Here is a 17,312-nt window from a genome sequence, read left to right on the forward strand (position 1 = left end):
CATCAACCACCAGTCCCTTTTGTTCACAAACAACAGGTCCATTGGGTCACTTTTCCTTGCTGGGTCACTCACCCTCTTCCACACACTTCAGGAACCTCCTAGATTGTTTCTTCTCCACTGTATTGCATTTCCAGCAGACATCTGGTAAGTTGAAGACTCCCACAAGAACAAGGGCTACTGATTGTGAGATTTCTCCCAATTGCTTTTAGAAGATTTCATCTGCCTCTTCATCCTGATTGTGAGGTCTGTAACAGACTTCCTTCATGATATCTGCCTTGTTAGCCTTTTCCTGATTCTTACTCATAAACACTCAACCCTTTCATCACCATCATTGAGCTACAGACAATCAAAACAATTGAGAACTTACAGGACTACCCCACTGCCTCTCCTTCCTTGTCTGTTCCTTCTAAAGTGTTTATAGCCATCCATTGAAGCACTGAAGTCGTGCAAATCATCCCATCTCTTGTTTCTGTAATGGCAACTATGACCTTGTTTTCCTGCCGCACAATGGCTTCTAGATCCACCTGTTTGTTGCCAACAAGTTTGACTGCATTCACAATGAGAGGATCCTTAGGTCCATGAAAGCTTTTTGTTTCATTTCTTGTTTCATTTCTCCAGAGAATGTTATTGGTTTTTAGAACAGCTGCAAGCAGAACGTTCATTCAAGCAAGACCCAATGAAAGACCAAATGAAATGTAAAAATGTGTTTTGCCAAACAAAATGCAGATTTGGGGATTTGTTTATACTTATGTGTATATGTATGATTTCCCTAAAAATTTTGAGAAGTTTGGACTTCTGATTTGGGGCACCTTATATCATAAAAGTGAAACTTCTGGATAAATAACTCACGTTTTTTTTGAGTTCTTTTCACTTTATCTGTGATATCACAAACCTTGACAACTTAATTAGATGCTGTGTTCATATTAAATGCATTTATTAAGTATCAGAGACACAGTGAATTGGTTATAGGTACTGTGCTGTACTAGAGAAAGCCATCTATGGTGCTGGTTTTATTAACTGAATCGACATACTGTGTATTTTGCTTAAGGCTAGGGTGTCTATAAATAGAATAGCCTCAGGCCTGTTACTTAGAGACAGGACTTGGGTTTGTGTGCTGGAAGTTGGGGGAAAGAAAGCCTAGGAAAGGGTTTCCCTCTGGTATTGAGTAATATTCATATAAATATGTGCAGAGAAAAGATGGCTTTTCTATATACCATGGATTCAGTGGTGGGAATAGTAATATCCCTCTGTGAAGCCTTTACTTCCTGTGGCAGCCTAATGAGACACTGGCGGTGGCTGCTTGTCCTGACTGAATGTCCTGCATTATGTTGTTTGTGTTGTACTGCAGGATGCTGAAGTGAGTTTGTCTGACTGCTGTCCCCTTGGGAAGCTCAGGAAGAGATGTACTGAATCTCCCATGAGGGAGTTTTCTACCTAAATAAATACCATCTCCAGGAAATTTTCTAGAATAGTAACCAATGCGTGACTGTTAATATTTTCACATATTGTGGAATTTTAAAGCTTTAACTATAGAATCTGTAATATGAAGGCACAGTTAAGATGCATCCTCTTTTTGATGCATTATTATTTACTGACTGAACAGTCAGTGTTGGCTTCCTACTTGTTTCAATGTATAACTTCTGTTGCATAGACTTCATACTGTTTCGGACTGTTTTCCAAGGGACTTTTGTTGTCCTTATTTACTGTACAAAAGCTGAGGTAATCTGTGAGACATTCTCTGATATTTTTTAGAGATGTGTGCTAAGCAGAGGATGGAAGAGTTTAAACCAATTTTCTGTATTCCTGTGTAGGATTTCTTAGCTGGAAATACATATCAGTGTATTCTGAAAGCCTGTAGTTTGGGTCCTGCTCATCAGAGCTACTGATGTGAGCTTTAGAAACAGCTTGTAGGTTCTTCCACAGAAGGGATTGTTAGCTTTTTATGGAAGAATAGCAGATTTGAACTTCTCAATCTACCACTGCTAAATTTTTTATATGTGAATTGATTTCATATTTGTCCACTTAGGGAGAAATGTTAGCTAAAAATCTTTGCTGTTTCTTAAAACTCTGTTCAAAATCACAAAAAAATTACATACAAAATATGAGTTCATCATCATGTTATATTCTGTGTGCTTCATCGAACTTAATTATATTATTGCATCTTGAAACTGATGTTATAATACAAATACTAAAATAAGATACTCTAGGCTTGGAGAAGACACCATGAAGAAGGACTAGAATAGAAAGAGGTGTGGAGAAAATATGCCTGAGGGAGTGGTATGCCAGAGGTGTGTACAGTCTAAGCAGTGTATAGTGGTAAACGTGATATTATTCTACACTGTTTTTCATACTGTAGAAATTTGGACAGAGTAAAATGATCAGGCAATGAGATCATAAAAAATAAAAGACCTTTTTCACACAGGTCATCATTGAGTTGAGGTATTAGTGTCACAGAATGTTGCAGAAGCAAAAAAACCCCAACAGTTCAAAAGTCAAATGAACATAGTCCTGAGGCATAGATCAACTGATGGCTATTCAGTAAATATTTTAAAATCTTTACTCAGAGAAGATGATATAAAGTTGATTGCTGGAAGCTGCAAAGATGTAGTAAGAGAAGGGCCATTATATTTGACCGTTCCTTTAGTCTTTTGCTCAACATCTGCCTTAAATTGGGGTATTTGACCAGAAGAATCTGCTTGACCCACTGTGATAATTTGTGCTTGGTTTTAGATTTCTAGGTGTCACGTCTGTATGTCAAATACTTGATGGTATATAATTGTAGTAGTTTTGGCTCTGTTACTGATGACAATTTGCTACTCTTTTTTTTTTTTTTTTGATGGAGATTATGTTATTATGTGCACCAGTGGTTACACAAAGAAAAAAATACATCAGACAAAGTACCTCTGAAAAAATTATCCTTTTTGGGGTGTTGGAAGAAAATGGCTAGGCAGCAAAAAACCCCAGCGTTGTGGAAGTGACTACTGTGCAAGCCCTGGTCTGGTCATGAGATAGGCAGATGCAGAATCAGGGATTCAATGGGTTTGCATTTCTTTCCTGGTAATCTTTGCCCTAGTCAAGTCTTTTTATGTTATCTTTGTCTTTTTTTTTTTTTTTTTTTTTTTTTTTGTCTGAACAGTGGAGATGAAAATATTTCTTTAAATGCATGTATTTTCTGTCTTGTCTTGCTTGATTCAGCAGTAAGCTTTTGGATCATGGAGGTGGGTACCCTCCTGTATGGGTGCAATGCCTGGCATAAGGTGACCTGATACCAGCCAAGGTGTATAATGCTAATGCACTTACATGTGCACACCAGTTAAGCAGAAATTCTTAAAAAAACCCAAACCAACTAACCCAAAGAAAAATCACTAGAGGGCAAATAGGACAAATCCTTGGCTTCCCACTTCTGCCATTTTATCTCTCTTTACTTCCCCTCTTGTACTCTGCTGACACTCTCACTTTCTTTTCCTTAACCTTTCTCACATGGCAGGAGGAATCCCTCTAAAACAAAAGCCTGGCTGTGTTTGATGATGTTCATTAAAAGAAAAAATAAACTGTGAGGGAATCTCTGCCTAAATTGCATGTGCCTGCCTCCTCCAAATAGGCACTCTGGTGCATGGGTATGCTCCTCAATGGTTGCTCTGTGCTGCAGCTGGACTCACCAGCTTGGCTGCTTGTGCCACCTTATCTCCCTCTTCTGTGCAAAGAGTGACACACTCGTACATGCCTTGGGTGCAGAGCTCCGTGGAGACGCAGGTGTTACAGGCGGTCCTGCAAGATGCGCCTACTGGCAACGTCAAACCAGTGTACCAGCTTCGCAAAAGCAAACTAGAAGCTCACATCCATCCTTCTCACTGAGGAACCAGTACCCCAGGGCACTGCTCTAGAAATGATTCTCTGTGCATCCTTGACATTTTAGTGATTTGGTCGCAGAAAATGTGAACAAAAATTAAAAGAAACCAACAAAATCAAAGGGACCTTATTTGGTTCATGAAAATCTGTAAGTCTGAGATGCAGGGGAAGGATGTTACTGTTCTAATTTTGATATAATCAAAGCCTTTATGTAATGTGAACATTGGTGGGGAAGAGTCTTCCTGAGTCGTGTTTACTAGTGGGAGTTTCAGAACTGATATGTGGGTGGGAACTAACAATAATACCCCCCACATCCCACTGCTGCACTGCATGGATGAGACTAGACTGCTATCAGGACTAGTTACCAATGTTACCCTCATCAATTTTGTCTTGCATAGGGGACGTTAGACTTGCTAACATTTTTATTTTAGGGGCACCAGCCATGTGATTGGGAAGGAAGTGACACTTAAATTGGTCAAGATTTGGCTAACCCCTCTGTCATGCATTTAGTATAGTTTTGTATATTTTTCTTAAATTGGAAGGTTACAGTACCATTAAAGTCACCTGTAGGAGACAGATAAATTTTGCAGGACCCACATGAGATGCTGTGCATGACTGGAATTCAAGCCCCTAGTCCTGGTAACACACTTCTCACAGGAATCAATTTTGCACTGTGGGGTCCCCAAGTGGTTTTGTCACTGCTTGATTAGGCTTTGAACAATCCTTTTGTTGTTGTTTGACCAAATGTCTTAGATCAGTTTGTAAATCTCAGCTCAACCGTCCTTCATAGAGAATGTCAGTTCATTGTCCCCCTCTGTGTCTGAAACACAGGCCCTAATGCAAATCTTCTTGACATTGGTGGGCAGGGGATTAGATCTGCAGGAAGTCGAGGTTAATCAAGGTATTTGGAGGTTAGATACACAGAATTTATTTATGCTGTCATAACTAGAAAATACAGCTAATAATATGTCTTTACCTTTTCCATGGTGAGCAAACTGTTTCCAGTAAAACATTGATGTTGCAAGATGTATCATATCCAAAGATTGCTGAAATTTCTGTAGTAATTCCCACAGATTTAAAGGGATTTTACTGTAAGACTTTTCCTTACTATAAAAGCAGTACTTAATCTGGTAGTGTACTGCAGACCAATTATGCATCATGATTGTGAAGAAAGAATAGGGAAATTTTTTACTTCAACTGAGACTTAAAGACCATATAATTTTTTTATTTGATGTCTTAGGATAGAAGTTCATTCAGGTAGTGCTGTTCCTCGCTTTTGTGAAACATATTGGAGTTTGGTTTTCACAAATTCATTGATTAAATGTTTGTTTTTCTCAAAGCAGGAGAGGGAAGAAGACATCAGTTGCTGTCTTGACATGATAGTTTTTTCTGCTACCTTACTATACACATGAAGAATGCTTTGCTTTGAGCACTATGGATGTGATATCCCTTTCCCTCTACCCATCCTTCTCTACAGTAAATACTCTGACGTCAGTTTTATGGCTGTATCCCCTCTCTGAGATGAGATGTTCCTTAACATTAATATGTGTCTGTGAGCATTAGCTAGCAGATGAAATAAGCCCAGATTATGATCCAGGTAATGCTCTCATGGCTCAACTTTTTTAATTTTGATTTCTTATCTGCAGTGCATGAAGGGTTTACTGCAGGGTAGGTGTCCTTGGAATATTTTCTTCATGTAATTCATGAGTCTAATGCCAGCTGAGATACTGAATCAGTCAACTGCCTTCTCCTCTGGTGAGAACGTAAGATAGCTATTTAAATGAGTATTACACAATTGCCCTCTGGAAACTGGTTTAGCTGTTCCTCCTACCAGGGCCAAAGAACTATTTTTACTATACCTGCTGATAAAGGTTAACAGAGCTTTGGAACTAGGTGGAAAAAGCAAGAGGAAGTAAAGTTTTCTTTGTACTCTTCTTCGTGTTCTCTTGACATGGTATTGCTTCAGCATGAGGAGAAGGCTGAGGTACTTAACACCTACTTTGCCTCAGTTTTCACCAGTAGGACAGGTGGCCCTCAAGACAACTGGCCTCTGGAGCTGGTAGACAGGGAGAGGGAGCTGAATACCCCTCCTGTATTCCAGGAGGAAATAGTTACTGACTTACTGAGCCAGCTGGATCCTAACAAATATATGGGACCAGATGGAATCCATCCCAGGGTGATGAAGGAGCTGGCAGAAGAGCTTGCCAAACCGCTCTCCATCATCTTCCAACAGTCCTGGCTCTCTAGGGAGGTCCCAGATGATTGGAGGTTGGCCAATGTCACCCCAATCCACAAAAAGGGCTGCAAGCAGGACCCTGGCAACTACAGGCCTGTCAGCCTGACCTCCGTGCCTGGCAGGGTTATGGAGCAGTTCATCCTGAGTGCAATCACACAGCACCTTCAGGGTGGACAAGGGATTAGAGCCAGCCAGCATGGGTTTAGGAGGGGCAGGTCCTGTCTGACCAACCTGATGTCTTTTTACAATCAGGTGACCCACCTGGTGGATGAGGGGAAGGCTGTGGATGTGGTCTATCTGGACTTCAGCAAGGCCTTTGACACTGTCTCCCATAATATACTCCTGGAAAAGCTGGTAGCCCATGGCTTGGACAAGTGTACCCTCTCCTGGATTAAGAGCTGGCTGGAGGGTCGGGCCCAGAGAGTGCTGGTGAACGGAGCTGCATCCAGCTTGCGGCCAGTCACTAGTGGTGTTCCCCAGGGGTCTGTATTGGGTCCAGTCCAGTTTAACATCTTTATTGATGATTTAGATGAGGGGATTGAGTCCATCATCAGCAAATTTGCTGATGACACCAAGCTGGGAGGGAGTGTTGATCTGCTCGAAGGCAGGAGGGCTCTGCAGAGGGATCTGGATAGACTTGAGAGATGGGCTGATTCCAATGGGATGAAGTTCAACAAGGCCAAGTGCCGGGTCCTGCACTTTGGCCACAACAACCCCCTGCAGCGCTCCAGGCTGGGCACAGAGTGGCTGGAGAGCAGCCAGGCAGAAAGGGACCTTGGGGTACTAACTGACAGGAAGCTCAACATGAGCCAACAGTGTGCCCAGGTGGCCAAGAAGGCCAATGGGATCCTGTCCTGTATCAAAAATAGCGTGGCCAGCAGGACCAGGGAAGTGATCCTTCCCCTGGACTCTGCGTTGGTGAGGCCACACCTTGAGTACTGTGTTCAGTTCTGGGCCCCTCAGTTCAGAAAGGATATTGAGGTGCTGGAGCGGGTCCAGAGAAGAGCAACAAGGCTGGTGAAGGGAGTGGAGCACAAGCCCTATGGGGAGAGGCTGAGGGAGCTGGGGTTGTTTAGCCTGGAGAAGAGGAGGCTCAGAGGTGACCTCATCACTGTCTAGAACTACCTGAAGGGAAGTTCTATCCAGGTGGGGCTGGTCTCTTCTCCCAGGCAGTCAGCAATAGGACAAGGGGGCACGGGCTTAAGCTCTGCCAGGGGAAATTTAAGTTGGATATCAGAAAAAAATTCTTTCCAGAGAGAGTAATCAGGCATTGGAATGGGCTGCCCAGAGAGGTGGTGGATTCACCATCCCTAGAGATTTTTAAACGCAGATTGGACGTGGCGTTGAGTGCCATGATCTAGTAAATGGACTGGAGTTGGACCAAGGGTTGGACTCGATGATCTTGGAGGTCTTTTCCAACCCAATTGATTCTATGATTCTATGATTCTATGATCCCATGCAAGTCTTCCAGAGATGCACCTCGTAACAAAGCAAGGAACTGATGCAAGGAATTGGGTACAGATCAGCTATGCTTTAAAAGGTCTTCGATATACCTTTCTAACTGGGCATTTGAAAAGCATGTTTTACAGCTTGCACTTTCTTTAGCTTCACCTTATTCTCTTCCTTGATTTTCATTCTAGTAGCAATGGGGTAATTATGAATAAACTTCTTATTCAACCAGATTGAAAATGTGAATATTCAGCTACTTTCACCTATTGTACAGTCCTTGATTATGATGCTTTGTGGAGCCAGAACTGGCTCGCATATCCTTCTTGTCTCTTTATGGTTATGCAATGAAATAAAGCATAAACTGCTTCACTTTTGATTTTGGTACTCATGGTTGTATACAAAATATTTATCCTTAGATTTTAAAAGATAAATAACTAGGGTGCTTTTTTGCTACTTTGCTCAGCCACTAACATGGTATCACTTTTCTTGTTATCTTTCCTTGATTTCCCTATGTGTCTGTCATAAATGGCAACTCCAGGAGAAACATCCTCATGGTTTGTGTAATCTTTGTTATTTACTGTGATTTTTAAGACAGTAATTACTTCAAATATTTTCTCCTGCTCTGAATTAATAATTTGTGTAGTGATAGGACAAGAGGCAATGGCTTCAAACTGAAAAAAAGTAGGTTTAGATTAGATATTAGGAAGAAATTCTTTCCTGTGAGGGTGATCAGACCCTGGAACAGATTGCTCAGAGAAGTTGTGGATGGCCCATCCCTGGAAGTGTTCAAGACCAGATTGGATGGGACTTTGAGCAACCTGGTCTAGTGGAAGCTGTCGTTGCCCATGACAAAGGGGGTTAGGACTTGATGATCTTTCAGGTCCCTTCAACCCCAAAATATTCTATGATTCTGTGATTCTGTGAAAGCTACTCAGGGAGCTTTAAAAGAACTTCCTTCCTAGCATGATAGGGAAACACTCATTTCGGTCTTTCAAAGCTGCTTACAGAACTTTCAGTTGTCTTCTTATGTGTTACTGCATCCCTTTCCAGCTTCTTCTAATATCAGTGTCTTTCTCCTCAACAGTAACTTAAATTGGTATACATGGGAAAAAGAGCTGTAAATTTCTGAAAAGACCAAATACTATATAATTGAAAATCAGACTTCCTGGAGCATTGAAAATGGATCTAAATGCATTGAAACACAGATTGCACATGGGGTCATCTAAAGTACTGCAGTGACATGAATTGGAATAATAGGAAGGAAATTTGATGCAGCTTTCAAAATTAATTTCATTTGAAACCATGAGCACTATAAAAAGCATTTATCATACTGATAATATCCCATAATGTCATACATATGAGTAATGAAGCAGAAATTACTCCAATAAAACTAATTTATATTAAGTTTTGTTTTCTTAACTAAAGGCACTATTTGAATTTCTTCAATGCTTGAACAATAAAAACTTGGATTCTCTGGATTTTTAAAATCAGCTGAAAAAGCCAGACTGAGGCGTGTGGTACAGAGATACTGCCTTTCAGCTGTAATAATGTATACTGAAAGAATAAAACAATAAATAAATACTCTGATCGTGTTCATATTGTTTTGTCTGAAAACACAGGATGCTACCCTGCCCTAATTGAATAGCTTATGCACAAAGACATGAGGTATTAGAGCAAAATTCACAGGACTACACAGAAATCAATTAGCTTCAATAGTGTTAAATGTAAATATTAGAATCAGAGAATAATAGAATATCACAATTTTGAAGAGACCCATAAGGATCAAGTTCAACTCCCTGCTACTCACAAGACTGCCTAAAACTAAACCATATCACTAAGAGTGTCATCCGGATACTCCTTGAACTCTGACAGGTTTTGTGCTATAAATTCAGAGACTATACTTCAACACTGTGTAACAGCAATAACACTGAGCTTGCAAAACATAGATTTTTAAATGAACTGTCTTATCTCAGAGCATGAATAGGTTCTACATTGCTGAACATTTTCATTTGTCCAAATTTACATAGTGGTAAATGCAGCTTTTCTGTGATACTACCCAGATAATAGCTAATTTAAATATTGTAAGTGCACGTGCCTTGAATTTCCTTTCTGGGAATATGTAGTTTAATGGTCACACTTATATTTAGGTAGATAAAAAATGGTTGACCTTCAAAGCATCTTGCACTGAAATGGAAGATTGCAAATGTGAATGCTGCAGCTGTTATCCAGGGAACTGCAGGTGAAAGAAATCAGAGGTCTTCATTGGTCACATTGGTAGAAACTATCCCGAAGAACTGGGTTTCTCTGCAGGAGCACAGTAACACAGTGCAGAGATACAGTGAACTGAGGAAAATCAGGAGCTCAAACCTGTCAGGAGTCAAAAGTATTAGTGTGAAAGAAGTGCTGAGCTTGTGTCTAGTGTAGGGTAGATCTGTGTGCAGTTCAGAGAAGGGTCAGGGTCTGCAAACCTGAGCACTTGAACACCCAAACATTCTCTCAGTTTAATTGGTACCTCTCTCTGAGGTCTGTGCTGGGCCATTTCAGCTTGCTTGTTCCTATGCTAATCTTTCGTAAAGGAAGGTAGCCCTAAGCAACAGGGATGAAAATGTAAGCCGTCTGGATTTCTTACAGGTTTTCAGTAAGGCCCCTTGTGAAGGCTCTGTGGTATCTAAGTAGTTGAAAAATCAGAAACTGAGAATATAAATAAATATTTAGTTCTCTCAGTGGAGAGAGGTTACCAGTGGAGTCTAAATGGATTTGCAGTAGGGTTCTTACTGTCCAAAATACTCATAAATGGTTTGAAAAAAGGCTGGAGAGCAAGATGAGAGTTGTTGACAAGACTGAGTTACCTGGGATCACAAAACAAAAAGTAGTGCTGAGATATGCATTTAGTGGGAGTTGTAGGTAGATATTTAATCAGATAATGCAGTTGGAAAAAGTAGACAAGGTTTTTGGCAGACAAAGACGTTGATGAAGTTGCAGACTGAAGGAGGACTGCAAGCTTAATATTAGATCTGCCAGAAAATAAATAGACAGCAAAACAGTGAACAGTAGCTTCCCCTTTTCCACCCCTCCACTTCCAGAAGAGGAAGCTTGGGAGACCTTATCTCTCTCTGCAGCAACTTGAACGGAGATTTTAGCCAGGTAGAGGTCAGCCTCTTCTTCCAGGTAACAAGTGACAGGATGAGAGGACAAAACCTTAAGCTGTGCCAGGGGAGGTTCAGGTTGGACATCATGAAGAATTTCTTCATTGAAAGCGTTGTTAAACATTGGAATGGGCTGTCCAGGGAGGTGGTGGAGTCACCATCCCTGGAGGTGTTTAAGGAAAGACTAGATGTGGCACTTAGGGCCATGGGCTAGTTGACAAGATGGTGATCAGTCAAAGGTTGGACTTGATCTCAGAGGTCTTTTCCAACCTAATGGATTCTGTGATTCTGTAAAAAGGTAACTGGATGGTGAGAGGGTAAGCCAGGGAAACATGCTGTCTCTGTTTTCCATCAAGCCTCTGGCTCTTGGCTTGTGTCAGTGTTGGGAGAGTATATCTGTTCTTTTGCTCTTGCAGTAGAATGTTAAGGGCTTAATGCTAGAAATAATACATATTTTAAAGTCCTTATTATTTTCTATATATCCTCTTTTTGAATAAGAATGTCTATCAGACAGAAGTGTGATATAATCCTTTATTGTTGGTGTAGCTCAACAGAATCACAGACTATTCTGAGTTGGAAGGGACCCACAAGGATCATCGAGTCCAACTCTTAAGTCAATGGCCCACATAGGGGATTGAACCCATGCCCTTGGCATTATTACAACCAGGTTTTAACTAGATGAGTTAATATCAGGGTCAAGACTGTACTGCCACAAAGTAGCCCATGTAACTCACGGAATCACAGAATAGTTGAATTTGGAAGGGACCTTTGTAGATTGCTCAGTCCCATCCCATTGCCCGTTTAAGAAAGTTATGAAATTCAGGTTTTTTAGAAGCTATATAAGCAACAGACATTTGAAAGAGTATTTTTATCTTTGCTATGCCTCTTCACCATTCCAATCTGATAAACTAGAATTACAGATCTAGAGAATATCTGACCTCATCGTGCGTTTATGATTTTAGTGTAGAAATAATTTAGTTTAACATTATTTAGTGTTGCCATGTCTCACAGTGGGATAGCTCATCCCTTCAGTGAGTACTTTCACATTTGCACTACTTTCCTAAAATGCAAAACATTTGCTTAAGAAGACAAAATTATAGAACAATTTTACAAGTACAGGCTGTTTTAATTTTACTGTATACATTACTTTGGCTATTAGAAGGAAATCACAACACTTCTAAATTTTTTACACGTTAAAAAAAATTTATCTCCTGAAAAGTATCATTACTTACAAAATTATTTGATTCAAAATTCTTCAACATTGATTCTGCTTATACCTACTCCTATCTGTAACCTTTAGTAAAGTCAGTAAACTGAGAGGAACCACAGGGGGAGAAAACAGTGTAAGACATACTGAAAATACGTCCTGATTGCCTGGGTGATCCACTGGTAAAATGACAGGAGCAAAATGCTTAATTATATGACATATTTAAAAAAAATGGTGTATAAGAACAGTTTTGTTACAATCTTGGAAGAAAAAAGAGCAAATATTTGTTTTTCATTTATGTATTAGAGCTGTATGCTGATTATTTAGCCCTGTGCCATTAGTTCTTTGCTTAGAATATGAAATCAGTGTTTGCTGTCAGAAGGTGGTACAGCTTGTGCTGGTGTAGGCTGATGATTGATGTATCACTGCACAAGGACTGAAGGTCACTTATTGTTTTGTATAAGGAATTAATCTGAGAAAAGCAGGGTCTCAGTAACCAAGATATATTTAAAAAGAGAAAGGAAAGGATAGGGAATTAGGAGTCCTAAAACCTGAAGTCATGGTTTTGATCCTGTAAAGTACTGGGCACTGTTGCTCTGTTTCACCAAGACTTACATGTGCTTAAACCTTTTGTTCAGGACTCAGCATTTAGCACCGTTTAATCTCAGATTAATCATACTTAAAAAGAAGATTGATATTTCCTTTCATTCACAGATTTTAAAGGACTTTGTGAAAAGCTAGGTACATAAACTATATAACAAAAATGAGAATTCAATGATGGTTTCATAGTTAAGCACAGTAAAGAAAAAGAAAAACAAACCAGAAACCTTCACTTTCTCATGTCAGCCTTTTATGTTGAACCTATATATATTTTCCTCTCCTTTCTCTTGTTTATTATCCATGTGAAATCCTCAGACTCTTCATTTGTGTCCATAGCTGTGAATTCATGCAGAAACGTAGGACAGGATGTGTCTCCTGAGCTCCCATGTCTTGTCGTTAAACTGTGGGTGTCATACTGAGAGGAAAAGAGACTGTTGTGTATTCACTTCTCATCCCCTTACAAGCAAGAGGGTAGACAAAGGACAAAATTTAGACTCTAAACTTGATAAAGGTAGATTTTACCTTCAAAAAAGGTAGGACAGAGCTATGAGAACAGTGAGGGGACTTTCTGCTAAAGACCTAAAGCTGATACTACACTCGAGTCTTAGAAGCATGCTGCTTTGCTCCTGGTATGTTACACATATATGTTGTTCCTTAGTTAGAGCAGACTGCTTAAATATACATCCTCTGCTTTCATTTATCTTATCCACTGTTTTGGCATACTCCACCTGGGTTCACTAAAAACAGTTGCCTTTTCCTGGAGATACTCAAGGATATGTATGCAGTAGGAATACCTGTGAGCTCATTTAAAGTGCTTTTGTTTCATTATGTGTGTGTGAGAGGGTGTGTTCCTGCTGAGAGGATGATTTGGGTATTCATCTGAAATAAAACCCAGGAAATTTTTGCCAGAAATAAGAAGGTGGTCACAGGTAGTTTGGAGCCAGTTTTGTAACTGGGTGCTACTTGTTTAGAGTGCTGGCAGGGAAATCCATTCCCTATCCAACAACTAAAGTAACATAGTTTTTATGTTTTGTATTTGGCTGAAAGACCAAATTTCCAGAAACAGGATGCATTATTATTAAAGGGAAGTTCTGCACATGAGCATTAAGAAATGGATGTTTGTATTCTAAGGGCAATATTTACTGATTTCTACAGTCATAGTTTGTGAGACAAAAAAGGAAACAGAACTTTGCTTTCATTAACTGTAATAGTAGTTTAGCAATTTTCACAGCATTAATCTTGCTGTTGACTGTTCTTTTCACACTGTGAGGAGACAGCATATGACAGGAAAAATCTGTAACATCATTCAACATCTGATTATATGCCCTTTTTCCTCAAAGCCAATTTGCATACCTACAAATATCAGTGTTTCCCACTGGAATTGAAGGTGCAAAATATTGTCTCTCAAGCTGAAAATTATTTAGGCAAAGATTTTTCAGTATTTGGACTTCTGTCTGGGTGATTTCAAAAGCAAAGCCATATGTTGCTTACATGATTTGGCATTTCTCCAGCTGGATAGAACAGGAGTGGAAAAGTGGAGGAAAAAAAGTAAAACTAACGCTAATTAGATGATAATAAATACAGGTGCTATACTGTGTGGTGTAATTCATCTTCATAGCAAGCTGTGGAAGAGTCAAAGCCAGCAGATTCTGAGGGATACTGTTTTGTGCATATATATTCTGACACATGCTAAAATCCAAGTTAAAGTAAAACTTGCATGGGTTATGTAACACTGAGATACTTTTCAAGATTGCAGACAGGCAATATTGCCTAGCTATGGAAAATAAAAGGTATGCTTTTTGGGGGGTTGGGTTTTGTCTGGAGACTTCTCATTGTAAATGCAATTAGTCTAGTATCAGGATAAAAACAATGATTTGATAATAATTTGGAAATCCTGACCCGGGCTTCCAAACACCCCCATCCACCCAGACTTCCCAGAGATTTCCTTACCTATTCCAGGCAGAAAGGGGCCTCCCCAAGAAGGTACCTTCCCTCTCTAGCCAAAGCCTTATTCTTGACCTTCTGTGGTTTGTGAAGTAAATTGGGACTAACCTGCCAACTGTTCTGCATAACTTGCTGTAGAGGGAAAGCTGCTATACATTTGTCCACTTTTTTGTCCACCCCTGCCTCCCCTGCCCGTAGGAGCTCTGGCAAAATGCAGTCCCTGGTCTCTTTCTCTTTCATGTGTCGGAGTCCATCATGGAGGTTCTTTGCTTTTAAAATCTCTGGAGAGAGAAATGGATTCAGATGGTGTAGATTTGGCTCATCTGCAGCTTTTTTACTATTCACATAGGTCAAGCCTTTACAGTTACTGAGGGGACTGTTGCCTGCCAGTGTTGTGTGTAGCCACACATGTTACATTCTTGAGAGCGAAGGCACAAAGGCGAGAGGAATCTGTCCTGTGCAAATATATGGTTAAAAGCATGATGAGAGTCTGGCTTTACATTTTCAGTTGCTATGTATTTAATGTGAAAGCTCACTGAGACATGCTTGTGTCTGAAATAACAGGAGAAGACACAGTCATGCTCCAGCCTCCAGGAATTTACCACAATAATATGTTGTGTGGTTTTGTAAGAGAAATTGAAACACAAAGAAAACCCCTTTGCATGAAAATTTGATTGAGCAATTAAAAATGTGTAAATAATTGAAATGCAGGAACTATGAAAGCTTTATATTATTCTCATTGAGGAAAAAATCTTTAAAATATAGGATTCAGACATTATTCTGGGGCAGAAAATAGCTGATATTTACAGTATAGATTACTCAATTTTCTTTTGCCTGATGAACAGGGCTCCCAAATCTTATTGTGGTTGAGTCATTTGTATAAGACTCATGGCTGCTGTGATTTGCCTTTCTCTGTGATTTGCCCCCTCCCCCATCAGCAGAACCCTTTGAGCTCCAAACAGATGTTACACTGTGCTCTTTGTGTGCATGTGTGTGTATGAGCATATGTGTGTAAGGGCATAAAAACGTGGTTGATATGCAAGAAAACCAAAGCTGGAGTACAGGGCTTGACTTGTGACTTTATTACAGTAAGACGTTATTGTGGACTAAGTGTAGGACTAATGTGTATGAATGAGTATTGGTTTAAAAGCAGCCACGCTTAAATCAGGAATTTAATATAAGCAGGAATGGCACTTTCATTAAATAATGCTATGATCTCTCAACCATATTCTTAACTGGTAATCTCCCCATAGCAAAATACATAGCTAATCAACCTCCTAGCCTGTCAGTAAACTTGCAGGGGAATTAAATCCTGGAGGAAGAAGCCCATAGCCCTGGAGGAAGGCTGAGTGCATGTTTCACTGTCGTCTTTTCAGCTCATCTCAGTGGTCCCACTGCTAGAATGTGCTCTGTTGTCATGGCAACCCCATCTCCTGCTTCCTACAGGAAAGATTAGCTCGTACTGTGCACTGGAGAGAATTTAGGGGAAGTCAAGCTAATCCCTGGGTGCACTGCAAGAGAAAGGTTGGACCTCGCCTGAGGGATGCTGTATCTGCAATGATAGAATTGGCCTGCCACAGACACTGGTATTTAAGTTGAAGAGCAGAATTCACAGTAAGTGTCAGATCCTCCAGAGACAAATATTGAATGAGGTTTTCTAAGTCTTGGTGAAGACTGTCCCATGCCAACAGTGGAATGACAGCAGGAGGCTGTGTATGGAATACCACTATGGTTCACCCATTCAGGTGGTATTTCAAATATAGATTCAAAGCCTCGGTTCCCTGGAAACTAGGTGATAAAATTTTAAAACATCATTGTGAGACACACACCTAGAAACCTGAAATGTGTCTCATTTGGTGCATAAAGCTGAACAAGAGATGATGAGCATGGCTTGCAAATTGTGTATGCACTGTGCACTGTGCTTAAGAATTCCTGAGTGCTGACAAATAAGTGGGAAACCTTAAGGAAACTGGTCTGTGTGTACTGAAAACCCAACTGCAAAAGTGCTGAACTATCAAATTAAGCATGAAAATTTACAACTCCTGGTTCAGTCTTGTTTTTTCTTCATGTTAAAACCCAAAGAGAGAAAACATGAGCTTTTTAAAGGTGTAGTCATAATACAAGCTTTTCTTTGAGGAAAACTCATTTTAATGTAGCTGAATTAAGGTGGTGTGTGACATGACGCAGTGTGTGAAGTGTGTGGCTTTTTTCTTGCTGGTAGCATTAAACAGAGGGTATTCTAGCTATTCCATTTCTGGGTATTTTAGTATTCTGGTTATTTTAGTGTTCTGCCTTTCTTTGATATGATCCTGCTTTTCACTTTGATAAATGCTTAAGACTCCCAGCTTTAAACTGGGCTATTTGCAGTAAGATTTTAACTGTCTGCTTTTTATCACTGTCAGCTTTTCCTAAACTTATTTTTCCAGCAGAGTTTATATGTTCAGCCTATGGATTTTCACATTTAGTATGCGTGCTTTTTCCAGTGTTAATTAAAAAACTCCCTTTGTAATTGTTTAATGGTTGTTTACTATATAGCAGTATTCTCTAACTTAGACCTATTATGCATATATGTGTTTTAGATGTATAAAATGTATGCATGCTTGTGTGTTTCTGTAATATGTATGTACATATACATATGCAGACAATATATGCATATACATTTGCAGTCTTTGTTTTAATGAGGCCCTTTAGTGATTCATGGTAAATAACAATGAGGGTATTAAAGACTTGTGTTCACCTTGCAGGATAGGTATTTTTCTCCTATCTAAAATGCTTATTGTTGAAAAATTCGAATAAACACACTCAATCTGCTTAAAGAAACAGCATGTTTTATTTCTCTGTGTGTCTGTAGAGTCAAAAGGGGGAGCATCTTGACTGATAC

General features: G+C 39.8%; 1 protein-coding gene across 7 annotated transcripts in view; it reads left to right on the forward strand.

Moving 5' to 3' along the window:
- NOL4 (nucleolar protein 4) overlaps positions 1-17,312 on the forward strand; it is a 203,402-nt gene that overhangs the window by 80,109 nt on the left and 105,981 nt on the right. Inside the window, exon 1 of one of the 7 annotated variants that reach the window (XM_071554592.1) lies at positions 15,938-16,045. The exons of the other annotated variants lie outside the window; for them this stretch is intronic. The gene's annotated coding sequence lies outside the window, so the exon portion shown is untranslated. Of the gene's footprint in view, positions 1-15,937; positions 16,046-17,312 lie in introns of those variants that run through there. 7 annotated transcript variants of the gene reach the window in all.

This window comes from Pithys albifrons, chromosome 4 (assembly GCF_047495875.1).
Source record: "Pithys albifrons albifrons isolate INPA30051 chromosome 4, PitAlb_v1, whole genome shotgun sequence".
Classification (NCBI taxonomy): Eukaryota; Metazoa; Chordata; class Aves; order Passeriformes; family Thamnophilidae; genus Pithys; species Pithys albifrons.